At 45.4% G+C, this 27,254-nt stretch overlaps 1 protein-coding gene across 3 annotated transcripts in view; it reads right to left on the bottom strand.

Moving 5' to 3' along the window:
- Positions 1 to 27,254, bottom strand: part of A4GALT (alpha 1,4-galactosyltransferase (P1PK blood group)) — a 221,403-nt gene that overhangs the window by 147,051 nt on the left and 47,098 nt on the right. For 2 of the 3 annotated variants that reach the window (XM_078673897.1, XM_078673896.1), the window contains exon 2: positions 8,873 to 9,001. The exons of the other annotated variant lie outside the window; for it this stretch is intronic. The gene's annotated coding sequence lies outside the window, so the exon portion shown is untranslated. The remainder of the gene's footprint in view (positions 1 to 8,872; positions 9,002 to 27,254) is intronic. 3 annotated transcript variants of the gene reach the window in all.

Below are 27,254 nucleotides of genomic sequence, written 5' to 3'. Positions count from 1 at the left end.
GACGACTGATGGTGTGTGTGCCTGCTGGAAGCATGCACTGACGACTGATGGGGTGTGTGCCTGGTGGAAGCAGGAGCATTCTCAGCGATAGAAGACACAAATGAAACTGATGAAGAGGGAGGGGGAGAAGGGAGGGGGAAGTGCGAGCAGAGGAGCCTGATTAAAGCAATAAAAACACATGCATGTGCACATGCTCGTGAACGCAAGCTGGAGGTCAGCAAAAGCCTCTGGTGGTACTTTTAAAAGCCACTTACTAAATGTCTCGAAGAGACAGCATTATTGTCTCAGGCGAGACCTAACAACTTGTTCTTAGAAGTAAAGCCCTCTCAGAAATTTACTGATCCCAGCTGTATCAGTATCACCCGGACGCGGTAATTCTACCTCAATTACCAGGCCACATGTGCTGAGAGCATACAAATCTTCCAGCAATTACATCCGGAGGGTCTAGAACGAGAAAATGAGGAGCCGACCATCCTGTTTTGGAACGGTGATGGACATGTTTCCTTCAAGCCAAGATCGAATCACAGCAGTAGTGTAGCCAGAGTGTAAGGGCCTTAATGCAAGAAATGAAACAGGTCCAAACACCCCCTAACCTCTGGCTAGTACTAGACCCACCTACCCTGCGTACTAGTAAAAGACAGCCAGAACTGAGGTGCAATGAAAGCCTGAAACTCCTGCACCCCAGGGACACTACTTTGATTGAATTAACTATACTCATGGATCAATGTTAGAAATGGTGAAAGTAGTGTAAGCTACACTTTGGGTATAAGATATACTCACTCCGACACAGAGTACTGGTCTCTATAGGAAAAGTGTTCTTTTTGCCACAGGGCAAAGAGGTAATTCCTGCAGAGAACTGATGACGTCAAACCCAGGCAAAAGGAAAGCCTCATTCGGATCTTGGACAGGTCGGCGTGTGCTTGGGGCTAAGAAACTGCCCTGTTGTGATTTGCTGGGTTGGTGCTGACGACACCGGAGTTCCTGCCTGTTGAAAGCGAGGGCTCTGAAGGGGAGAAGCCTAAGGAATGCCAACTGATGTATGTTCAGAACAGGAGATATGGAGGGCATTGCTTTGATCTATGCGCTGTCTCAAAGGATGCATGGGAATAGCATTGCAGAGGAACACCCAAGGCTACAAACATTGATTCTTAACTTCCTGAGCACAGAAACGGTGTGAGGATTTGATGTGCTCCAGGCAAAATGAGATTGTCTCTGCTGGAGCACTCCCTATACACTCTAAAAGAGACATTTCCCAAGCTTCTTCTTGAAGCTGGCGAATTTTAAAAAATGCGAATTTGTGAAACAATGAATTTGGCAACTTCACAAAATTCTAGAATCGATGAGCGTGTCGAGAAACGGTTGCAGTGCCCACTTAGCTTATTTATAGCGTTTCTAATGCGCATGCCCATAATATGTATCCCCGCCTCACCCCCTTGCCTCTTCACAAGCACTTTCCCCCAAGCTTAGAGTTGCTCCAAGCAAAGCTCCCACTCCCGCTATTCTGTTCTATGCATCCTTTGTAGAGCGCCTAGCTAGCTACCTGTGGGCATCCCAGCAGTAGGTGTCCAATTTGAATGTTATCCTGCTCATCTTTTTCTCTTCTACGTCTCGCTTCTTTTGGTCCTTACCACATCCCTCCTTGTACTCTCCTGCTAATAGCAGTTAGTACATTTGGTTCTCTTTGTCATCACTTCAAAAGATGAAAAACTAAACCACTTCTGTTTGGGAATCACAACTTTAACTTTCAGGTTGCACACTGGTCTCTATGAAGGGCTCATAGTGGCCTAGGAAGCCTTAAACACTGTGGCCCATTCATAAATTGCATTTTGTAGTACGTTTAGTAGTAATGCAATGGTCCTACTAACGTACTACAAAATGCTATTCACATACCTACCTGCAGAGGGCAGCGTCTCTGCCTCACCTATATTTTCTCTGTGGAGATCTCCGCATATGCAATCATACGCTTTCGCAGTAACTGTGGGAGAGGCAGAGGGGAGTTGTTGGTAAATATGGAATGCTACGACTAAAGAGAAGGCTTAATGGAAGAGCAATAGGAGATTGTGGGGGGTGGGGTTAGGAAGAGGTTTACAGAGGGACACACACCCACCCACAAAGGAGTAAGCCCATTGCTATTCATAAACTGCCCTTCTATAGTTACTGCAGCCAAAAAGGCACCAAAACAGTTGTAAATGTACTCCAGCTCATTGCTGGGGTAAGCCCAACACCACACATAGCCAACCACTGGTGCTGCGACACCCTTTTATAGAAGCAGGGATTTAAAATAAACCCCCATAGAAACTAATCTTAAAATAAATCAAATAAAAACTATTTACAAATACAAATCAATGTTATATAATGTTAAAAAAAAGGAATAAATAATAACATGCTTTAAAAATATTGTAATACTGTTTTAATAAAAATTATTACATTAATATTTATTTAAAATAGTTAAATTCCGTAATAAATAAAGTGATTCAGAAAAGGGGGTGGTGATGAACAGAGTGCCTGAATTAAGCAGACCACTCTTACCCAGTCCAAAGATCAGGGCTTGATCCATCACCGTTTTTTAGCTCACTGCACCATCCCAGCTCAGAACTTGGCTATATGCAAATTAGTCTGTTCCTGTCCCAGTGCATGATGGGAACAGGGCAAACCAAACTACCAAGCCAATTCTTATACTGGGAAGGAAACAAGCTTCCGGGGACCGGTTTCTGCCATTTCAGGCGTCGTCGGCCCGGCTTGCTTGAATCCTGATGGTGCAATGAGCAAGGGACTCACATCTGAGTATACCCTTCCACGCTTATGGTGGACAAAATGATTCAGAAAAGGGGGTGGTGATGAACAGAGTGCCTGAATTAAGCAGACCACTCTTACCCAGTCCAAAGATCAGGGCTTGATCCATCACCGTTTTTTAGCTCACTGCACCATCCCAGCTCAGAACTTGGCTATATGCAAATTAGTCTGTTCCTGTCCCAGTGCATGATGGGAACAGGGCAAACCAAACTACCAAGCCAATTCTTATACTGGGAAGGAAACAAGCTTCCGGGGACCGGTTTCTGCCATTTCAGGCGTCGTCGGCCCGGCTTGCTTGAATCCTGATGGTGCAATGAGCAAGGGACTCACATCTGAGTATACCCTTCCACGCTTATGGTGGACAAAATGATTCAGAAAAGGGGGTGGTGATGAACAGAGTGCCTGAATTAAGCAGACCACTCTTACCCAGTCCAAAGATCAGGGCTTGATCCATCACCGTTTTTTAGCTCACTGCACCATCCCAGCTCAGAACTTGACTATATGCAAATTAGTCTGTTCCTGTCCCAGTGCATGATGGGAACAGGGCAAACCAAACTACCAAGCCAATTCTTATACTGGGAAGGAAACAAGCTTCCGGGGACCGGTTTCTGCCATTTCAGGCGTCGTCGGCCCGGCTTGCTTGAATCCTGATGGTGCAATGAGCAAGGGACTCACATCTGAGTATACCCTTCCACGCTTATGGTGGACAAAATGATTCAGAAAAGGGGGTGGTGATGAACAGAGTGCCTGAATTAAGCAGACCACTCTTACCCAGTCCAAAGATCAGGGCTTGATCCATCACCGTTTTTTAGCTCACTGCACCATCCCAGCTCAGAACTTGGCTATATGCAAATTAGTCTGTTCCTGTCCCAGTGCATGATGGGAACAGGGCAAACCAAACTACCAAGCCAATTCTTATACTGGGAAGGAAACAAGCTTCCGGGGACCGGTTTCTGCCATTTCAGGCGTCGTCGGCCCGGCCTGCTTGAATCCTGATGGTGCAATGAGCAAGGGACTCACATCTGAGTATACCCTTCCACGCTTATGGTGGACAAAATGATTCAGAAAAGGGGGTGGTGATGAACAGAGTGCCTGAATTAAGCAGACCACTCTTACCCAGTCCAAAGATCAGGGCTTGATCCATCACCGTTTTTTAGCTCACTGCACCATCCCAGCTCAGAACTTGGCTATATGCAAATTAGTCTGTTCCTGTCCCAGTGCATGATGGGAACAGGGCAAACCAAACTACCTAGCCAATTCTTATACTGGGAAGGAAACAAGCTTCCGGGGACCGGTTTCTGCCATTTCAGGCGTCGTCGGCCCGGCTTGCTTGAATCCTGATGGTGCAATGAGCAAGGGACTCACATCTGAGTATACCCTTCCACGCTTATGGTGGACAAAATATTTTGGCCACCACAAGTGTGGAAGGGTATGCTCAGACATGAGTCCCTTGCTCACTGCACCATCAGGATTCAAGCAAGCCGGGCCGAAGACGGCTGTAATGCCAGAAACCGGTCCCCGGAAGCTTGTTTCCTTTCCAGTGAAGAATTGGCTTGGTAGTTTGGTCTGCCCTGTTCCCATGATGCACTGGGCCAGGGACAGACTAATTTGCATATAGCCAGGTTCTGAACTGGGATGGTGCAGTGAGCTAAAAAAACGGTGATGGATCAAGCCCTGATCTGTTGACTGGGTAGGAGTGTTCTGATTAACTCAGATACTCTGTCCATCACCACCCCCTTTTTGAAGTAATAAATAAAGTAGTAAATGAACTTCAAGGTGTAAAAGTAAATTTAGATGTGTATGTTTTCCTTTGCGAATAGCCCAATGTAACTCAGGTATTCTCCTTCCATAATGCATATTTTATTTACTTCTTTTGGGAACCTTTTATCTCTTTGGAGCTCTTAACAACAAATATTTATGCCACTTACCTGAAGAGTGGTGGGCGTTCCCAGTCAGTATGTTTATTTGTTATATGTACTGTTCTGTGCCAATGTCTCCCAGGACTTGAGGAAGTGTGCTAACCAAACTTTGTCGTTTCACACATCATCCCAGCGAATGGAGAGGGTAGAGGGCCCAGTAATATAATTTTGGCTTGACAAGGATATCCTTCCACAGAAACGGAAAACAACATAGGTTCCCTTGGGAGAAGCTTAAAGCCCAGGCTTCTATGGCAAAAGGAATGCATTACTCACCCATGGACATTTAGACAGTGTGTTTAATTAACGCATGTACAAGTCAGATAGACAACATATTTTAAATATATATACACATTACGTGCTCAAATAAACAGCTCAGTGAAAGTGATATGTGGCAAGAGTGAATCGAATGTAAGCGTGCAAATGTTACTTGAAGCCAAAGGAAAGCCATCAACAGTGCTGGCTGGGTAGTGTAACAATTTGAATGAAAAAGACTCAAGGTACAAGTTCAGTTTTGATCACTACAATCTAGGACCGTCAACACATAGCAGGTGGAAGTTTTGACCCATTGTATAAGTTTAAACCGGGTCTTCATCAGGAACTCTGAAGAATGAACCTCAATACCACGTATAAATCAAGTGGTAGACTTCTTATTATTGAAATCAAATGGTTTGTTTAGATCCACTTTCAAGACCACAAATGATCAATAATAATGTTCTTCAACTCTTGCTGTAGCAAATGTTTACGGGTGGCCGGTGAGCATTGAAGCGGCAAATATACCCTTCAAGCATCAGACCAGAGCAAGAACACGACCCCCTGCTGCCTTTCTCATGCAAGTCAAAAGGCAAAGCTGTGGCATGTGGTCTCCCGCTCTTCTCATCTGCCTTACTTTGTTCCTCCCTCCTTGACTCATTCCTTTGTTTCTTCTTGCCTGCCTGCCTTCTAGCCTATGTGTTATACTCTGTTGGCACCACAGAGCCCTTTGTGTTCTGCTTACAGAAATATTAATAGAAACTGGTAACACAGCTGACTGAGCTGAGCAAATGCAGCCGGAATGTGCGTGTAACCTGTCGGTCACACGTTCCATTCCCAGAAAGTTATCCCAGGTTGTTAATGCACCTGCCGCTGGGGTTTGCTTTACCTTACATGTCACAAGTTGCAATACCAGAAGGGTAGCTCTGAGCAGTAAATTAATCTGGTACATTTTCAAAAAAGTGTGTCTTTTTGTGGTTCCCGTAGTACAGAAGAGGGTTCCAGAGTCTCGCAACATTTGGCACAAAAAGGACTAACTTATTTTCTTGGTCTGTTTTCCGATTTCCAGAACCAGCTACTTCTCACATCTCTGTGACTTACATTGAGGTGTACTTTGTCCTTCAAGTAGCTGGGAAAGTCAAGGTGCAAGGCTTTGAGAATGACAAGCTACCCTGAAGTGTCATTCTTGAAGTGAGAAAGTGGAGGTCTACTGGAACCAAAGTCATAGGGTAACTTCCTTAGTGCTGAAACAAGGCCTGAGGCGGTAGGAAGAGTGTATAGCATAGCATTACTGCCTTTCCAATGCATGGATTACTGTTCTGAAACCTGCAGGTGGGGTGGTTTCGGCTTCCTTAGAAAAAGGAAGATTACAAATGTTTTCATACACGCCTTCCGAGTCTAGTTACATGCCTGTGTGTTTAATGTACTGTCCTTTTCCCGGAAACTTGACTCAATGTCTGTAACCAGCGGCCTAAGACCACAAGGCGTGTGCAAGCTTGTATTGGTGCCAGGGCCTGTTCCCCGCCCCCGCCTCGAACAGACAGACAGTATCTGTGCATCACGAGCATGTCTGGGCCTGGGACTCGTCTGCATTTCTGTCTCTGAACCGTCCTGCCTTAGATTAAGTTTTCAGCATCCTCAGTCAATAACACAAGAGATGGAAGTACAGAGTAAGCAAGCTCGCCGACACCAAAGAGGGCGCGTTTCTACTTCACACTTACTGCTTGTCACCGTTAGTGCCATTTCTGCGGCCTCTCCCTTCCGTCAGTTGGCCTGTGCACCTTTGATTTGCATCATCTTATTCTGAATTCAGCTTGTCACACTTCTGCCTCAGGCTTGCACTTCATGCAGGCTGATTCTTTCCCACCACCTTCAAAACATTTTTCATGTGTTGACCCTTTTGTAATCGCCTGTTTGAGTCTCTGCCGACATTTTATGATAAGTTCCCCCCTTTTAACTGAAACAGTTTTTGGGTGCCTCTTTAAAGGGACCCACTTGCACATAACAATCTTTATTTACATTTTGTGGGGTCCTGAGAAGCTAGAGTGTGCTTGAGTGCTTCTGAACAAACCATGCACAGCCCACATTACCAGGGACATCGTAAATACTAATTTGGGAAACACGTTACTATTCACCTAAACCAATGTTACGATCAGCGTGCTACATCATGTTGTATTAATTTACTGCCTGGGATATTACCATAGGTAATACCAGAAAAAAATCCAGTTTGGTCAAACCTCGGGAAATTTGTTCCTGAAACAAATTCTGCATGGGAATTGGGAAACACATGCAGAAACGGATACAGTCACACTGATTTTTGCACGTCATTCCCATTTCATTGCAGATGTGTTGGAGAAAAGTTTGCAACCTATGGTAATTCTTCACCCAGGTATTACTAATGCCTGTATTACTGGGTGCAAAATCACTGCACATGTATTACAATTACTTGTGCAGGGCTCTCAAGTTTTATAGGTCCATGAGTAGCTCAACAAGTCTTTTTGTATTTGCATTCTGGTACTTGTAGTCCTGATTTTTTTAAAGTCCTCTTTATCCCACTATTAAGCCACGGCTAATACTCCTAGACTAGATCAACTGTTCAAGTATGGACCTGGGAATCCGGAAGGCTCTGCTTGTGATATGAGCCACAAAGAGGCATCTTCCAATAGATAAAACAATCCCCAAACAACCGCAGCAAAAATGTGACAGTGATGCGAGAAATCATTCCTCACTGAATCATCTCTACGCAGAACCACAGCCTAATCACAATATACACATAAAACTAGCTGGATCTGTTTGATAGAGGCAGGTGCAAATGTAATTTGAAGCACTTGAAACGGCTGTATTGAGTAAGGAACCCAAGGTCACACTTGCTTAAATGACGTCACCAAAGATAAAACCATGAGGGGCAGCCCCTGATTCTCAGTTCGTTGGAGTTTTCCAACCACTGAGCAAACCCATGTTTCCTCAGGGGTTGGAACTCCAAGTTGAGTGATTCTCATCACCCCCAGTAATTAAACCACCAAGTGTGTTAAATACTTCAGTCTTGATTAACATTTCAGCATATGAAACCTGCCAGAGTTTAACAGGGGAAAGCTGAAGAGTATTTATCGTAACATGCAGATTTTTATGTGTCAAGCACCAAACTCTGCATATTATTCCCCATAAATTCAGAATAGTTGCTATTTATGGAACTCTACTTTGTTGGATTTTATTAGATGTGACAAATAGCACCTCCTCTTTCGGCCAACTCTGAACCAGGACCTAACTTGTGATTAGAGACAAAGAATAGGACTTTAATCCCCCCCAAAAAAATCAGGAAGAGTTTCTGAACAAAACACAAAAGGGCAGTGGTATCTAGTAGGCATTAGGGTGGGTTTTTAGGTCAGCATTGTATCTTTCTTACTTTCTATTTGCTGGCTTTATTTGTTTTAGGTTGTCCAGCATTCATTTGTCCCTCCCATGGAGCACAGCCTGTCTACCACCTCTTTAATTGCCCCCTTGTATTCTTCCACAAGTTCTCACTTTCTGGGAACTCTTTCTTTTTCGTGAGACACTTTAGGAGAGTACATTTTTTTAGTTGTCTCGCTTGTATGTTAGTTCACAACAGTAAATGTACTGTGTTTCTTTGAAAAGATTTCCTCCTCCCATCTTTTGATTGGACGGAATGTACTTGTCTCTGCCACTACCAGTTCACCAATCCCACATGCCTGTGAGGAACAATGTTCTGCCTACGAGCTTATTTTGGTAAGTGTTCTTTACTAATAGCTTGACTTAAACAATTGTCTTCAATTTCACACCCATGTCATAGGTGCTGTAAGTAAGGGAGCAGAGGGTGCTGTAGCACTCCCAAAATAACCATGCTGGAGTTCAGAAACAATGAGCAATAAACAGACCTTTGTATTTATTTTTACCTTGTCACGTTTGCTGTGCGTTCAAGGACAGAGTTCAAATGCTAGGCTCTGTCTTCAGAGGGAGGTTGGCGTTTGCTTTTCTTTTTCTGACTGCTGGGTACTGGAGGTGTGAAAAGATGTTTTTTTTTCCTAGCACACAACAAAATTTAAATGCCAGTAAATGATCTGCACAAGTATTTCAGAATATATAAGAATTAGAAAAGCACAAATGAAGCACTTTTTCGTAACTCTGAAGAAAACAAATAAATACACAAGGATTCCGATTTCCACACATCATTTTTTGTGTGCTCTACAGTTTTATAAGTATAACTGTATGGCTGTACAAAGATAGTGGCAGTGCACTACCACACAGTGCATACTCCACTCTGTACCACTCCACTCTACACCATTCCACTGTACAGTACTCTACACCGTGCCACACCACACTACGCCACTCTACACCACACCACGCCACTCTACGCCACACCACACTACTCTACGCCATGCTCCTTATGCCACTCCACTCTACTTACGCCACTCCACGCACACCACTCCACTCCACACCACTCCACACCACTCCACTTTCGCCACTCCAGTCTACACCACTCCACACCACTCACACCACTCCACAACACACTACTCAATCCCATGACACTGCATTCGACTCTAAACCACTCCACTCTTCCTTACGTCACTCAAAGACACTCTACTCCACGACACTCTGCTCCACACTCTGCTTCACCCAATACACTCTGCTCTGCCCCAATACACTCCACACCACTCCCCTCTACAACATGCCACTCTATGACCTGCTACTCTAAGCTACTCTACTGCACTCCACTCTACTCTCTGCTTTTTCACCCTATGACACTCTATCCACTAAATGCCACTCCTCTCTACAACACTCCACAACACTCTTTGGCCCTCCATTCTATGAACCTTTAATCCATTCCACCCTACGACTCAACTGGACTTTACAACACTCTACTTCAATCTATGACACCCCACTCCACTTTCCTCTATGCCACTAATATATAGCCATGCTGAATAGCAGCCACGCTGGTGTATAACATGGCTAAGACATAATAGCAAAGCCAATAGCTCTTTCATAAGCAAGACCTATTGGCTTTTCCAATGCTTGTTTTTTGCAGCAATGAAGAATTTATGTGCACTCCATCCATAGTTACGTGCACAATAGACATGCAACAACTCACTAAGCAAATGGAGTGCTTATGCTACCTAATCAGTGCCATCTGAGGCTCTAAACAATCATTGAAGGAAAAAAATAAATGCGCTTTTTTCACATTTCAGGTGTATGCAATAGTCACGTTTGAGGCAGTTATAATATAATTGCTTAATCTTTAAAAAAAGAAAATGCCAAGCTGGAGGATTTTATGGTTTAGCTTCCAATCTGAACATATAAACAATTTTTCTCCTGTGCTTATTTACCCATAGTGGGGACATACTTTGCTAAAGCAGTAAAACCTTTTGACAAGAGTTGTGGGCACAAAATCAGCAAAATAATTATTTTAAAATGCCTGATGAAAACAAAGCACAATCACAGTCTAAGAGCAAAGACAGAGATGAAGGTCAAGTAGGATATGGGTATTAGCAGAAGTCACAGAATCTGGCCCAGTGGATACCTCTGATAATATGCAACTCAACACCTATGAATCTATATATAAATGATCTTTCTGGTCCCAGCCAAGGGGCAAAGCATGGAATGGTCAGAGTGTGAACCACCCATTCACTCTCTTGAGCAAACTGTATCTGAGAGTCAGAAATATGTCAACTCCTTCTATGACAGGTGCTGCATGCACATATGAAGTCTCTCGCCTCTTTGGCTGTCGTCCCATGTATGGACCTCGACATCTACGTGGAGGATGTGAAACCAACAGCACTAAGCCAACATATAGAATATAGAAGCTAGGGGAGACCGCAACGTGTATCTATAAGTACGTGAAAGTAAGAGTCAGCATGAAGGGACACTTCAGGAAAGACAGCAGGCACTTGAATGGACAGGGTTATGGAGCAGAAAGCTGAGGGTTCAGTTATAGTCAATACTTTACCTGGGGCGTTTGAGTGGAAGAGCATAGCCCCACTACCAAAAACGGCCGTCATAAAAGCCCCAGAGATGAATGCTCATTGGCAGCAGCAGGGAGGAGGGGTAGCCTGCCTGTGCACTTGTTTAAAGTTAGCATGTCTCTTTGGCCTGCCGTCTTGCGCCGGCCAGCCAGACATGCACACTTTCAACCTCACAACCCAGCTGTCTTAGACAGCTATTTTAGAGAAAGCACAGACCTCCAGTGCCCTTAGGAGTGCAGAGAGAGGCCGCATCCTCCAATCCTGGCACTTCTAACATGCTGGTTAACATCATGACAGTAGCACCAGGATTGGTTAAGAGAATTGCCTGGGGCATTGTTAGAGCCTGGACAAATAAACACCGGACTTGTCATGCAGCAAGTACGGCATTTTGCTTGTTTATATGCCTTATTTGTAGTGTGCATGCGTGTGCCCATCTTCACCCGTTTTCCCGTCCCACAACTCTCTGTGGATGCCACCTGAACCCACATATTTGGGAGACGTTGCACGTGAAATTAAATGACATGCATTTATAGAAGCACAACAAATACCTGGAGGCCTCAAAGCGCTAACACATGGAAATGTCCAGAAGAGAGATAAAGTCCGCAGAAATAAAGGTTCTAAGATCATAGAGAAACAAACTGCCTTCAGTTAGAGAGTGAAAAGCCAGATTTAAAAAGCTTTTCTAAATATGGTTTGAACCTGAAGGCTAACCTGAGCTGTCTGTAGAGGATGTACCACTGGAACATGGTTCTAAGTCCTCGAGGCCCAGTGTTATGTACAGCCTTGTGAATAATGCAAAGGGCTTTAAAGATGATACTCTTGTTCACTGGTAAGCAATAAAGTTTGGCTCTCCTGGCCAAGACTGATTTTTTGTATCCCCAAACATCAATCTCGCTGCCGCATTCTGTACCAACTGTTGTCTGGCTGTTGCAGATTTGTTGATATCAAGGTAAATGCATTACAATAGTCCAACCTGGATGAAATCAAGACTTGATCCACTGGCTTGCACGACTGAAGAGGAATAAAAGGAAACATCTTCATGATGAGTCCTGATGATCCAAAAACAGCTTGTTACTGTACAGTTGACCTCAAGGTCAAATAACATATTAACCAATACTCCCATATTTTTTTGCGGGAATCTCTTGGAGTAGGTAGCGTACCAAGAATTTTCGGACACAAGGAGTTGTTCCATATGGGTAGGTGGCTACCAAAGATCAAGACCTCCGTCTTGTCTCTATTAAGTTTAATGAAGTTTTTGTCCATCCAGGCAACTACTGCCTGCATGCAATTTTTAAAGTTGGCAGAGATGGCCCCTGTGTCTTTGGTAATTGACACAATTATTTGTGTATTGTCGGCATATAAGAGGGCCTGTAGTCCAAAGGACCGTATCAGCTTGGCCGTCAGGAAATATATAGGTTGAAAAGTGTAGGGCTCAAGGAGCAGCTCTCAGGAACCCCATGTAGCAGGGTGATTGACTCAGAACGGAATTGGTTCATGATTACCGTCTGCGACCTATCCCTAAGAAAGGACCTTAGGAGCTTTAATGCTGAGTCTGTAATCACCAATCCGTGCAGCGAGACATGAAATTGAAGGCTGCGGACAGACACAGAAGTACCAGTGCCGCAGCCTGCTGTGCATCAACCATGATTCGAATGTACGTGGGCGAGATGGACACAGTAGACTGGGTAGCAGCCCTGATGCACCACAGGGAGGTTGCAATAAAATCCCAATTACGACTCATTCAATATACAATATCACACAGGGCTTACTATGATAGGGTCAGGCTACACCGCCTGGGATGGGCCAGTGTCTCTTGTTGCCTTAGATGCAGACACCCACAGGGAGACTTCTATCATATCATATGGGATTGCCCTTTTAATCACACCTGCTGGATACAGATACTGGGAGAGTTGAGTAAGGTGTAGGAGACAGAACTTGCTATAGGACCTAAGTTTGTCTTGCTAGGGATAACCAATGATGTGGATTTGAGTTGCCCACACCTGATCTACGCAATGCTGGCCCTGGTGGTGGCGAAGAGGGACATGGCGAGGGGGTGGGGAGTGCCGTCGCCGCCCCGGTTAGGGGACTGGAGACGAGGAATGGACCTGTTCATGGCGGTGGAAAGGGTCACCTATAAAGCCAGAGGCTGTCCCCGGAAATTCCGCAGAGTATGGGGAAAGTGGAGAAGGTATCATGGCCTTGATGGAGGGCTGGAACCCGATTGATGTGCTAGGGGTCCTGCTGAGTGTGGCCGTGTTCCGAGGTAGTGAAGGGAGGCCTATGGGCCCTGTAATCGAAGGGAGCTGCTGGCTGTTCAATGGACAATGCAAACCGATGTACTGTAGGCGAGTGTTGGATCTTCTTATGCTGATGATTATGATGTCGTCACTATGGATGGTGAGTGGGGGGTCAGGGGAGCGCAGGGGTGTATGGATAATTGCTTGTGACTTGCCAGCTGTGTTTATGTTGGTTAAAAATGCAAATAAAAATATATATTTTTTTTTAAAACATGATTCGAATGTTGCTGAGACCAATGCAGTTTCAGTCCCATGATTACTTCGTAACTCAGACTGTGAAGCATCTAACAGTTCACGTTGTTCCAGATATGCCATCACTGGTGAGTTCAGGTACTTTTCCAAGATTTTGGCGGAATGGGCAGCAGAGAAATGGGCTGATAATCAGAAGTGCCCAGGGTAGGATTTTCAAGAAGTGGTGTAACAGCCGCTCTTTACCACAGCCGTGGGTAACATCCTGAGCTGACGGTTTAATTAATAGTAACTGTGAGATGCTTAGCAATGGTCTTAGCTGGTGTCTGCAGAATCTTGTGAGGCAAGGTTCAAAAGGAGAACTTGACTTCATGATGAGGAGATGAAACTCCGTTTGCTTAGGTGTAAGATAGGTAAAGGCGGATCATGCTATTGGGAGTTTCTCCATAGTTCCAATAGACTCCACCGGGCTTTGCTCAGCCTTAGCGTTCCGTTGGGTGGGACTGAGGGATTCTGCATTAAGGGAGTCAAGTTCCTTATACATTTTCAGAATTTTCATTTGGAAGAAACTCGTCAGTCGGTTGCAGAAACCTTGAGATCTCTATACCGAAGGGAGCAGAGGGAGTGGACAGCAGATTGATCTGTTTAAAAATATTTCTTGAACAGTTGGCTGACTTGATTTCTCTTCCTTAATAGCTATTTTGTATTCTTTCATAATGGTCTTGTGCAAAGCTTTTTCCTGCCAGTCTTGAGAAGCTAACCTTCTCCGAAAACTACGGGGAAGTTGGCAGCTTCCTCCACGTGTAGGTTTTCTTAATAGGGGCACCAATATCAGTGGTTGAAGTGACCCAGAAAGAGATGCCAGTTCTACATCCTCGTGGTCAGTTCAAATGCAAGTTTTCAGAGTCCAAGCGCCCTTTCCAATTTCTTCTATTCTGTTATAGCAGTTAGGTTGCTGTTAAAATGAAACTTAATCAAAACGTGAGTGAACTCCTGTTTAATAGTCTCACAGCCTCCAACAACCACCGCAACTGAGGAAACCGTCACAAACTGACCATGGAATGTTCGTGACAGCGGAACAGCTCGTGGCAGAGAGGGGAAGGAACCATAGCGGGTTATGTGGGGGGGATATAGGATGACAAGTTAAGGGGGAAAGCAGGGGAATACACATTACAACAGTTGTTCTTGGATGTGAGGCCCAGAGAGAAGGAAGCATTCAGCATAGTGGACGGACCAAATTAGTGGTATTGTCTCAAAAACCTTAAGACGAGTATCATTGGAGAATATGCCATCCAATGTGTGACCAACTACATGTGTAGGGGCATTTACTAGCTGTGATTAACCACAGCATGTCATCAAATCCTTAAGCGCCCGGAAGTCTTTGCACATATCCTCTTCCAAATGGAAGTTAAAATCCCCAAGGAGCGTGATGTTATGTTTACTTAGCTACGGTAATATAAAAGAGGACGTAAGTCCAGGCGGTCTGTAGACTTGGATCCCAGCAAACAAACTGGTGAGCAAAATATGATAATGTATGGTAAGCTCAGGAGGAGCAGTGTACCATGGGGACTGACCGCTGGGCATCCACGCACTCATGTGATTTTATAGGCATTCTCCAAGAGGAGAGCTCAAGCCTAGCCTGCTGACTCGCTTGTCACCGGAAGTAGGGCAGCCAATCAGCTCCCTCCACTCAATCAGCTGTTATGAAAGCTGTGTCGGGCCAGGGAGTGCGTGTAAGGGCTACAATGTGTCTGAACGTTAAAATGATGAGACGCAAAAGAAAACAAACCAACACAATACAAAGCTTTTAAAAATGATATTAGGAACCCAGGAGGAGCAGCCTACCATGGGGACTGACTTGAAACAAAACCCTCTACATGATCAAATATGACCCTAGGAGAGGGGACATGAAGATGCACTTTAAAGTGTTCCAGCCACCTCGTGATATTATAGAAAAATCTGGACATTCTTCCTGAGAGTCACAGCAATTCCTTTGGCTTTGTGTATATCTCTGTCTGTAGCTTGTGCACAGAAAAACAATGCCAAATGCTCCATATGTGGCTATTTACTCCAGTCCAGGATTTTTTTTTTGCATTCTGGGTATTCTAACCCCGGTTTTATAATAATGGGATGAAAGGAGTTCGAGTCCCAAAATACAAGATAAAAACCTGGACTGTAGTAGCTAGCCATGCATGGACCTGGGGACCTTGACAGGCTATGTATTTAAAACTCTAACTAGGGATTTCGGTATCCTTATTTGCAAGATATTTAAATTATATTTTGCAAGAAATCTGATCCGTGCTTATTTTGTTGCTGCCCTTAAATGCTCTCCCAAACGAATTGAGCAGACAGATTTGAAGAGCTGGCTGTGCACACCTTCACAGGCCCCTCCTCACCATTTCCCACCCAAGCAAAACTGAGCAGGCAGTATTATGAAAAGCCACCTGCCTTCGCCTCATAGGCTACATAAGCAGGCAGCATTGTGAAGGGCTGCCTGCTGCTGTCCTCCAATCAGAGCACTTGTCATGGTTGGATGTAGATGGACAGAGTCTCTCCTTGTTCCTCCAACTGTTCCCTTTACCTCCAGGCGGATCGAAGCTTCAAGGTGTTCATTGTGTCACCTTTGACCCCAACAGTGCAGTTGCTCACATTTGTCAAAAATAAAGTGCAGGACCAGCCCTGAAGAACCCAAGTGGATTCTTAGCTTAGATGTATAAACAACAACAATGTCCAAAAGAGATATATCACTGCATCACTTATTTAGATGAGATGGGTGAGGTGATGTACTTAATACGTTTTTTGAAGGCCCAGAGGGATGTAGAGACAGATCTTTCTAATTATTAAGAATACTGATGAGGCGAGGGCGTTGACCTGGTCTTCATATTAAATTCATCATTAAAGAAGATATCTAAATTCCTTCCTTTCCGTATTGGTGTCGGTGGGACCCCCATGTCCTGAGGCCACCAACTTGGTGACAAAAAGACTTGTCTTTAACAAAATGAAGAACCTCAGTCTTTCCTGCATTAAGCTTTAGGCAGTTTGATCTCATCCACTGATCTATCTGAGAGATGCATGAACTAAACCTATGTGCTGCCTCATCGTGATTGTTGGATATTGATACCACAATTTGGGTATCATCGGCATAAGACGCCACTGAGAAACCCTTTGCTTTTATACATTGTACCACTTATTATAGAAAACAAGGGTCCTAAGGCTAACTTAATTAAACACACAATGAGGTTATAGACTTGAATCAGTGCTATATCTGTAATTCCTATACCCAGCCGGGTAAGGACATTTTTATTCAATACAGTAAAAAATTTAGGTGACCTTAAAGGAGGCCAAATGTAAGCATTTGATAGGGTACAAGCCTGTACCTATCCAAGAGTGAACCAACATATAGTTTAGAGAAAGGTAAAAAAAGTAGAGACAAGAAAATGCAGGCAAAAAACGTTGGAGCCACCTGTCACTTGCATATGGTTAAATAATACAGCAAGTTTAGACAAACAGTAACTGCAATAAAAATGAGCACAGTGGATATATTGCAGAACTATTTAAACTGTCGACGTCGTTTCGATCCCCTGGCTCCTAATGAACCGGGATCATCATCAGGACTTTGTGATTAGTTGCCTGTTTTAGGTTGACGCGCCTGTCAAGGTCCAGAGTTAAACGTGGGTTGGCGCTTTTGGATTCAAGGTTGACGATGCTCCGCTTGGCGCTTACATGAAGCAAATCGTTTGGCACCTCTTGCTAGAGTCTCTGTGCTGGAGTTGGGATCCAAGAGATCTCGGAACCTGGTAGGTGTCCTCCTGATTGGGGGGGTGTGTGGTTCTCCAGTTGTCTAGGGGTGCCACTGCTGGGAGGCGTTTCCTCCGGGACGGCTTCCGTAGTATGAGGCGGCGTGGACTTGGTCAAGCTCCAGAGTCGGGCGGTGTGCCGAGGGTTGGTAGACACAATGGTCTTTCACCAACAAATCACGGGTATCCGCTAATGCTGTGGATTCACAGCATTAGCGGTATAGGAATTACAGATATAGTACTGATTCAAGTCTATAACTTCATTGTGTGTTTAATTAAGTTAGCCTTAGGACCCTTGTTTTCTATAATAATTGTTTGCCCATGGTCCGAAGGTATCCATTGGGTTCCCTTGTTTATATAAAAAAGACTTATACATTGTACAACACAGTCCTAATCACTGGGAATATCACTGATTTATGGAAGCGATCCGAAATACACCCAATCATCAAAGGGAGCGAAAAAAACAATTCTGCAAACTACCAACTTATTTGATAAGGAGTCAAAGTACTTCTTAGGCCTCCTTCTGCAGGACCTCAACCACTGGTCAACCGAGTTGAACATAATTCGATGGAACAAGACCAGGTTCTGTTTGGGTTCTGGAACTCTCACAAACCTTGCTGTGCAGTCTCTCTACATGAAAATACATTTTCATCCAAAACAACGTTATACTCATGTTTTGTCGACTTTAAATAGCCTTTGACTGGGTGCGGCACAGGCAACACCCACTGGGCTCACGGGGCTTCCCCCTGTCGGCCCGGGCTGACACAGCTTTGCAGGTTGGCGGCCATCTAATTGCAGCCGCACCCGAGTGCTTAATAGGTCTTTAAAAGACTATTTACATGTAAATTAAGCGTTTGGTGTGTTTTCACCCCTTCTTTCAGTCACTTTGTCTATGGTTGGAAGGATAAGCCCCCCTCGAAATATTTTTCAGCCCCCCCCCCCGAAATTTGGCTCTAGTTGCCCGCCTGGTGCCGCAAGACATCTTATGGCAGATACTGGCAATCTTTGGAACACCACCCAATGTACACAAAGCCATACAATTACTGTACATTCATTTTGGCTCTGTGTATTATTAGTAGATGGTAGAAACCTGTCCCTAGAGGGCTGTCTCATTCAGGCTTAAGAGGGCGGTGTTGTTGCTTGCTTGCTGTTTAATCTGTGCATCTTGGATCTATCCAAAGAGCCTGATAAAGTGAATGCTCATCCACCGAAAATAGGGGGCAGACTGGTCTTTTTTCTACTGTATGAAGACAACCGTTATTGACTCAAGGGGCTCCTTTTCTATGCACGGCCAGCTAATAAAATCGAAAGCAGCCAAACTAACATCAGGATTCCTCACACTGTCAACATCATTGTGATCCTACGCTTGGTCCCACACAGAAAGTGATGAATGCTAATTTGTTACCATCACTCACTTATGGAAGTGAAATCATATAGGGCAAACAAGCAAAACTCCTTAACTTACTCATAGTAAAATCGTACAGAACTGCTTTCAGATTACCAAACTACATCGCACAGGCCTCTGTGCATCTAGAGTTTGGTCTCACTAACCAAAATCTGGCATGTAAATGTTCCTCTCTGAAGATGTGCCATCATCTGAGATATGCACCAAGCAATTCCCTGGACTACCTCATCCGGCATGACATTAGCACTGCTAGTGCAGACACACTGTATCGCCAATACATGGAGAACTCCATATGCACACTGCATGCAGGAGACCTTTAGAAGGAGCCACTCATGGGCATCCAATTTAGAAAAGCCTAGAATAAGACTCTAAGAAAGTTGACCATGTTGGAGGATAAAGACTCCCTGGCCATACATGCTTACTCCTCGCAAACGACAAGGAGCTACAGTATCTTAAAACCACAAACTCACCTCACCTTGATATATGCTTTTCAAAGCACTTAAAAAGTTTTTTGGGGGGGGGAGAGGGTGGTTGTTTGTCTGTTTTCATGTTCCTTTTTCCCTTTAAAAGTGGTGTCTTTGCAGTTGCCTGCCCTGAAAGCTAGGAACTGATCTTTTCCACGCGGGGTTGCCCTCCGGGTTGTAGACCTGTACGCTGTGTGTTGGATATGCTAACGCGCTCTGCCGGCCGGTGGATGTAGGCAGTTAAGCAGTGTTTTTGATCCTACGCCACGTAATAAAAAATGATTGATTCTAAAAAGTAAGTTCTTGCACTATCGCCTTGGTGTTCAGCCAGCGCTGGACAGAATTCAATCATGGTTAACACCATCAAACACTTCTTGCCACAGACTGCGTGATTCAACAAAGGAAATCTTGCGGCATATAACCTATATCTGCCTGGCTCTCCTAAAAGAGCGGAGAAGCTTGAAGTTATGGACACCGCTAAACTCATTAGCCGTACGGATATGCAGACAAGCAGTTAGCAAAGCTTTAAATCCAGCAAACATCAAGCTAAACACTGGTTTCATAAAGTTTTTGGCCATATTTGAGAAAAGCGTGACTGACGACCGACAGATGGACACAATGAGGATTATCTTATCAATGACAGATAGACATAATAAGATGGATAAGATGGAATCAACCAGGATTCTGTTGAATAATTGTTGTTTCCATAAAACTTGCTTGCAAACACAACAGTGATGGACAGAATGTGGATCAATGTCACACATTCACCCCAGTCCAAAGATCTGGGCCCAAATCCATCGTTTTTCCACTCCACACCACCCTGGGTTAGACAATGGCGATATGCAAATCAGCGCTGACCCTGTGCCCCATGGGAACAGTCCAGTCCGAACTACAAAAGCCATGTCCTTCCCAGAACGGAATCAAGCATCCTAGGACCGGCCCGGTTTCGAGGTAACACCTCTCATCAGCCCGGCTAGCTTGACTCCAGTGGTGTGGAGTGCCTGGGACTCACGTCTGAGCATCCCCAGTACACTTAGAGCGGTAATTGCAAACACAACAGTGATGGACAGAATGTGGATCAATGTCACACATTCACCCCAGTCCAAAGATCTGGGCCCAAATCCATCGTTTTTCCACTCCACACCACCCTGGGTTAGACAATGGCGATATGCAAATCAGCGCTGACCCTGTGCCCCATGGGAACAGTCCAGTCCGAACTACAAAAGCCATGTCCTTCCCAGAACGGAATCAAGCATCCGAGGACCGGCCCGGTTTCGAGGTAACACCTCTCATCAGCCCGGCTAGCTTGACTCCAGTGGTGTGGTGTGCCTGGGACTCACGTCTGAGCATCCCCAGTACACTTAGAGCGGTAATTGCAAACACAACAGTGATGGACAGAATGTGGATCAATGTCACACATTCACCCCAGTCCAAAGATCTGGGCCCAAATCCATCGTTTTTCCACTCCACCCCACCCTGGGTTAGACAATGGCGATATGCAAATCAGCCCTGACCCTGTGCCCCATGGGAACAGTCCAGTCCGAACTACAAAAGCCATGTCCTTCCCAGAACGGAATCAAGCATCCGAGGACTGGCCCGGTTTCGAGGTAACACCTCTCATCAGCCCGGCTAGCTTGACTCCAGTGGTGTGGAGTGCCTGGGACTCACGTCTGAGCATCCCCAGTACACTTAGAGCGGTAATTGCAAACACAACAGTGATGGACAGAATGTGGATCAATGTCACACATTCACCCCAGTCCAAAGATCTGGGCTCAAATCCATCGTTTTTCCACTCCACACCACCCTGGGTTAGACAATGGCGATATGCAAATCAGCGCTGACCCTGTGCCCCATGGGAACAGTCCAGTCCGAACTACAAAAGCCATGTCCTTCCCAGAACGGAATCAAGCATCCGAGGACCGGCCCGGTTTCGAGGTAACACCTCTCATCAGCCCGGCTAGCTTGACTGCAGTGGTGTGGAGTGCCTGGGACTCACGTCTGAGCATCCCCAGTACACTTAGAGCGGTAATTGCAAACACAACAGTGATGGACAGAATGTGGATCAATGTCACACATTCACCCCAGTCCAAAGATCTGGGCCCAAATCCATCGTTTTTCCACTCCACACCACCCTGGGTTAGACAATGGCGATATGCAAATCAGCGCTGACCCTGTGCCCCATGGGAACAGTCCAGTCCGAACTACAAAAGCCATGTCCTTCCCAGAACGGAATCAAGCATCCGAGGACCGGCCCGGTTTCGAGGTAACACCTCTCATCAGCCCGGCTAGCTTGACTCCAGTGGTGTGGTGTGCCTGGGACTCACGTCTGAGCATCCCCAGTACACTTAGAGCGGTAATTGCAAACACAACAGTGATGGACAGAATGTGGATCAATGTCACACATTCACCCCAGTCCAAAGATCTGGGCCCAAATCCATCGTTTTTCCACTCCACACCACCCTGGGTTAGACAATGGCGATATGCAAATCAGCGCTGACCCTGTGCCCCATGGGAACAGTCCAGTCCGAACTACAAAAGCCATGTCCTTCCCAGAACGGAATCAAGCATCCGAGGACTGGCCCGGTTTCGAGGTAACACCTCTCATCAGCCCGGCTAGCTTGACTCCAGTGGTGTGGAGTGCCTGGGACTCACGTCTGAGCATCCCCAGTACACTTAGAGCGGTAATTGCAAACACAACAGTGATGGACAGAATGTGGATCAATGTCACACATTCACCCCAGTCCAAAGATCTGGGCTCAAATCCATCGTTTTTCCACTCCACACCACCCTGAGTTAGACAATGGCGATATGCAAATCAGCGCTGACCCTGTGCCCCATGGGAACAGTCCAGCCCGAACTACAAAAGCCATGTCCTTCCCAGAACGGAATCAAGCATCCGAGGACCGGCCCGGTTTCGAGGTAACACCTCTCATCAGCCCGGCTAGCTTGACTCCAGTGGTGTGGAGTGCCTGGGACTCACGTCTGAGCATCCCCAGTACACTTAGAGCGGTAATTGCGAACACAACAGTGATGGACAGAATGTGGATCAATGTCACACATTCACCCCAGTCCAAAGATCTGCGCCCAAATCCATCGTTTTTCCACTCCACACCACCCTGGGTTAGACAATGGCGATATGCAAATCAGCGCTGACCCTGTGCCCCATGGGAACAGTCCAGTCCGAACTACAAAAGCCATGTCCTTCCCAGAACGGAATCAAGCATCCGAGGACCGGACCGGTTTCGAGGTAACACCTCTCATCAGCCCGGCTAGCTTGACTCCAGTGGTGTGGAGTGCCTGGGACTCACGTCAGAGCATCCCCAGTACACTTAGAGCGGTAATTGCAAACACAACAGTGATGGACAGAATGTGGATCAATGTCACACATTCACCCCAGTCCAAAGATCTGGGCCCAAATCCATCGTTTTTCCACTCCACACCACCCTGGGTTAGACAATGGCGATATGCAAATCAGCGCTGACCCTGTGCCCCATGGGAACAGTCCAGTCCGAACTACAAAAGCCATGTCCTTCCCAGAACGGAATCAAGCATCCGAGGACCGGCCTGGTTTCGAGGTAACACCTCTCATCAGCCCGGCTAGCTTGACTCCAGTGGTGTGGAGTGCCTGGGACTCACATCTGAGCATCCCCAGTACACTTAGAGCGGTAATTGCAAACACAACAGTGATGGACAGAATGTGGATCAATGTCACACATTCACCCCAGTCCAAAGATCTGGGCCCAAATCCATCGTTTTTCCACTCCACACCACCCTGGGTTAGACAATGGCGATATGCAAATCAGCGCTGACCCTGTGCCCCATGGGAACAGTCCAGTCCGAACTACAAAAGCCATGTCCTTCCCAGAACGGAATCAAGCATCCGAGGACCGGCCCGGTTTCGAGGTAACACCTCTCATCAGCCCGGCTAGCTTGACTCCAGTGGTGTGGAGTGCCTGGGACTCACGTCTGAGCATCCCCAGTACACTTAGAGCGGTAATTGCAAACACAACAGTGATGGACAGAATGTGGATCAATGTCACACATTCACCCCAGTCCAAAGATCTGGGCCCAAATCCATCGTTTTTCCACTCCACACCACCCTGGGTTAGACAATGGCGATATGCAAATCAGCGCTGACCCTGTGCCCCATGGGAACAGTCCAGTCCGAACTACAAAAGCCATGTCCTTCCCAGAACGGAATCAAGCATCCGAGGACCGGCCCGGTTTCGAGGTAACACCTCTCATCAGCCCGGCTAGCTTGACTCCAGTGGTGTGGAGTGCCTGGGACTCACGTCTGAGCATCCCCAGTACACTTAGAGCGGTAATTGCAAACACAACAGTGATGGACTGGACTGTTCCCATGGGGCACAGGATCAGCGCTGATTTGCATATCGCCATTGTCTAACCCAGGGTGGTGTGGAGTGGAAAAACGATGGATTTGGGCCCAGATCTTTGGACTGGGGTGAATGTGTGACATTGATCCACATTCTGTCCATCACTGTTGTGCTTGCAATTACCGCTCTAAGTGTACTGGGGATGCTCAGACGTGAGTCCCAGGCACTCCAAACCACTGGAGTCAAGCTAGCCGGGCTGATGAGAGGTGTTACCTCGAAACCGGGCCGGTCCTCGGATGCTTGATTCCGTTCTGGGAAGGACATGGCTTTTGTAGTTCGGACTGGACTGTTCCCATGGGGCACAGGGTCAGCGCTGATTTGCATATCGCCATTGTCTAACCCAGGGTGGTGTGGAGTGGAAAAACTATGGATTTGGGCCCAGATCTTTGGACTGGGGTGAATGTGTGACATTGATCCACATTCTGTCCATCACTGTTGTGTTTGCAATTACCGCTCTAAGTGTACTGGGGATGCTCAGACGTGAGTCCCAGGCACTCCACACCACTGGAGTCAAGCTAGCCGGGCTGATGAGAGGTGTTACCTCAAAACCGGGCCGGTCCTCGGATGCTTGATTCCGTTCTGGGAAGGACATGGCTTTTGTAGTTCGGACTGGACTGTTCCCATGGGGCACAGGGTCAGCGCTGATTTGCATATCGCCATTGTCTAACCCAGGGTGGTGTGGAGTGGAAAAACGATGGATTTGGGCCCAGATCTTTGGACTGGGGTGAATGTGTGACATTGATCCACATTCTGTCCATCACTGTTGTGTTTGCAATTACCGCTCTAAGTGTACTGGGGATGCTCAGACGTGAGTCCCAGGCACTCCACACCACTGGAGTCAAGCTAGCCGGGCTGATGAGAGGTGTTACCTCGAAACCGGGCCGGTCCTCGGATGCTTGATTCCGTTCTGGGAAGGACATGGCTTTTGTAGTTCGGACTGGACTGTTCCCATGGGGCACAGGGTCAGCGCTGATTTGCATATCGCCATTGTCTAACCCAGGGTGGTGTGGAGTGGAAAAACGATGGATTTGGGCCCAGATCTTTGGACTGGGGTGAATGTGTGACATTGATCCACATTCTGTCCATCACTGTTGTGTTTGCAATTACCGCTCTAAGTGTACTGGGGATGCTCAGACGTGAGTCCCAGGCACTCCACACCACTGGAGTCAAGCTAGCCGGGCTGATGAGAGGTGTTACCTCGAAACCGGGCCGGTCCTCGGATGCTTGATTCCGTTCTGGGAAGGACATGGCTTTTGTAGTTCGGACTGGACTGTTCCCATGGGGCACAGGGTCAGCGCTGATTTGCATATCGCCATTGTCTAACCCAGGGTGGTGTGGAGTGAAAAAACGATGGATTTGGGCCCAGATCTTTGGACTGGGGTGAATGTGTGACATTGATCCACATTCTGTCCATCACTGTTGTGTTTGCAATTACCGCTCTAAGTGTACTGGGGATGCTCAGACGTGAGTCCCAGGCACTCCACACCACTGGAGTCAAGCTAGCTGGGCTGATGAGAGGTGTTACCTCGAAACCGGGCCGGTCCTCGGATGCTTGATTCCGTTCTGGGAAGGACATGGCTTTTGTAGTTCGGACTGGACTGTTCCCATGGGGCACAGGGTCAGCGCTGATTTGCATATCGCCATTGTCTAACCCAGGGTGGTGTGGAGTGGAAAAACGATGGATTTGGGCCCAGATCTTTGGACTGGGGTGAATGTGTGACATTGATCCACATTCTGTCCATCACTGTTGTGTTTGCAATTACCGCTCCATAATACTTGCATCAGTTGATAACGGTTATGCATAAAGAACCTTAAATATATTGTTCCGAATACGTAACTATGCGTACAGAAATAATTGACCACTGTAAAAGAGTACATGATCAGTCTAATGTTTTTATGTTGTTTTTTTAAAAAACTTAATTATTTTATTAACCAAGCATAATTAAATAACATTTTGATTTTATTTTGATTAGTAGATTTCGCCATTGTAAAACATTTTTAGATGTATGATTTGTGTTTGAAATGTAGATTTTTATTTATAGAAAAATATTTTTAAGTATTATTTTGAAAGATAAACAATAAAGTTTGAAGACGATGTCTTTTTTGGCATAGCATTAATTTGAAAAGTATTCCTTATATTTAACATATACTATTTATGCTTATAGGTGAAAATAAAAACTTAAAAAGAAGGGTAACATCTGTATAAGATATTAGTAGACCGAGAGTCATCTAGAAGAAAACAAATGTTAAAGAGAAAGGATTAAATATTTTTGAATACCCCTGACAGATGTACTTGTGATGGGCAGTTCACAAATTGTATGAAAACTAAGTGGATCAAGGAGTACCCACAATGGTTTACTGAACGGATGTGAAATAAGATACAACTTCAGAAAGAATGAAGAAAGGATCCAAGTCAAAAACTACAATGACAAAATGAGGAACTTGCAGCCAGATTCATCAAACCAAAATCCGCTCGCAAAGGTCCAGATTCTGATAATCTGGCCCTTTGCGAGCGGTATTTTTGCATTTGGGATGCATCATCCCAAATGCAAAAATCGCAATTTTAGAAATCGCTACATTACGATTATTTGCATTTAAGGAATCTCAATTTGAGATTCCTTAAATGCAATGCATGAACCATTTAAAAATTGCGAATTCCCAATCTGGGGCCGCTATTTACCGCGAAGTCTAACTACGTGGTAAAGAGCAAAAACTTGCACTTAAGTGCATTTTTCTAAGTTGTATGTTACACACACACATGTCCTTGGGACATGTGTGTGCGCAACACCAGTGTACATTACCATTTCAGGAGTGCAACAGGGTGTCCTTTGGACACCCTGGCACCCTTGAAATTGTTTCCTTATTTAATCGCAAATAAGGAAGCAGTAGAAATCGCTAAAAATATTGCGATTTCTACATGCATCCCGTTTTGCTACTCTTTAATAGCGAATCCTCAAAATTCGCTATTAAGGACTCGCAAAACATGACTTTGATGAATCTGGGGGATAGTGAACTGTAATGGCCTGGGAAATCTAGAACTTTTGACATTTATATGTTGGACTGCAGCCAGCTTTTCTAAAGGACCAGATCAAAGTTTCCATGATTTGGATTGCAGTATGCAGCCTTTACGCTGTCCATACACTGTAAACGGAGGTTAATTCAGAGAAGCCCCAGCTCACACTTACTCTGTTGTAGGCATCAGTGGCAGAAATAAACTGTATACAGAGGAGCTGGAGCAGTTTTCCGAGTGGTGGTGCTGCTATCGGTGTTACATCCCAGAAGTCATAGAGATTGGGAATAATCTGAGTGTCACACAAAGAACAAGTGCATGGTTGCAGTATGTAGCCAGTGGTGCATTTCGGAGCACACTGTCACAAATATTTCACTAAAGCATGTTGAGTTGTGCTCTGCCATTTATAGATAGCATATATTCCATTGAAATATGCACTAAGTTTAAATAGACTCGCAACTTTGCTCAGAAAACTATAGAATGCAGAAATAAAATTGGGTTCCAGCGAATTTTCATCATCTGTGCATCACCAAGTAAATTGTCTTTACTTGTTTTGATCCTATTAAAGTCTTTGTTTCCATCACACTTGAGAATTACCAACAATGTGCTGTATTTGTGCTTTCCCAACTGCTGATATAGTTTGAAATATTTGTAAAATTCATTTATTGGTATTTAACATTGGTTGTGTATTAAAAACGGATATCCTAAAGCCTCTCCTATCACACTGCCTGTATCCCAGCAAGATTGTCCAATAGTTCACTT

The sequence above is a fragment of the Lissotriton helveticus genome, chromosome 1_1 (genome assembly GCF_964261635.1).
Source record: "Lissotriton helveticus chromosome 1_1, aLisHel1.1, whole genome shotgun sequence".
Lineage (NCBI taxonomy): Eukaryota > Metazoa > Chordata > Amphibia > Caudata > Salamandridae > Lissotriton > Lissotriton helveticus.
Note: the sequence above shows the minus strand (reverse complement) of the source record. Positions and strands in the feature narration are given on the sequence as shown.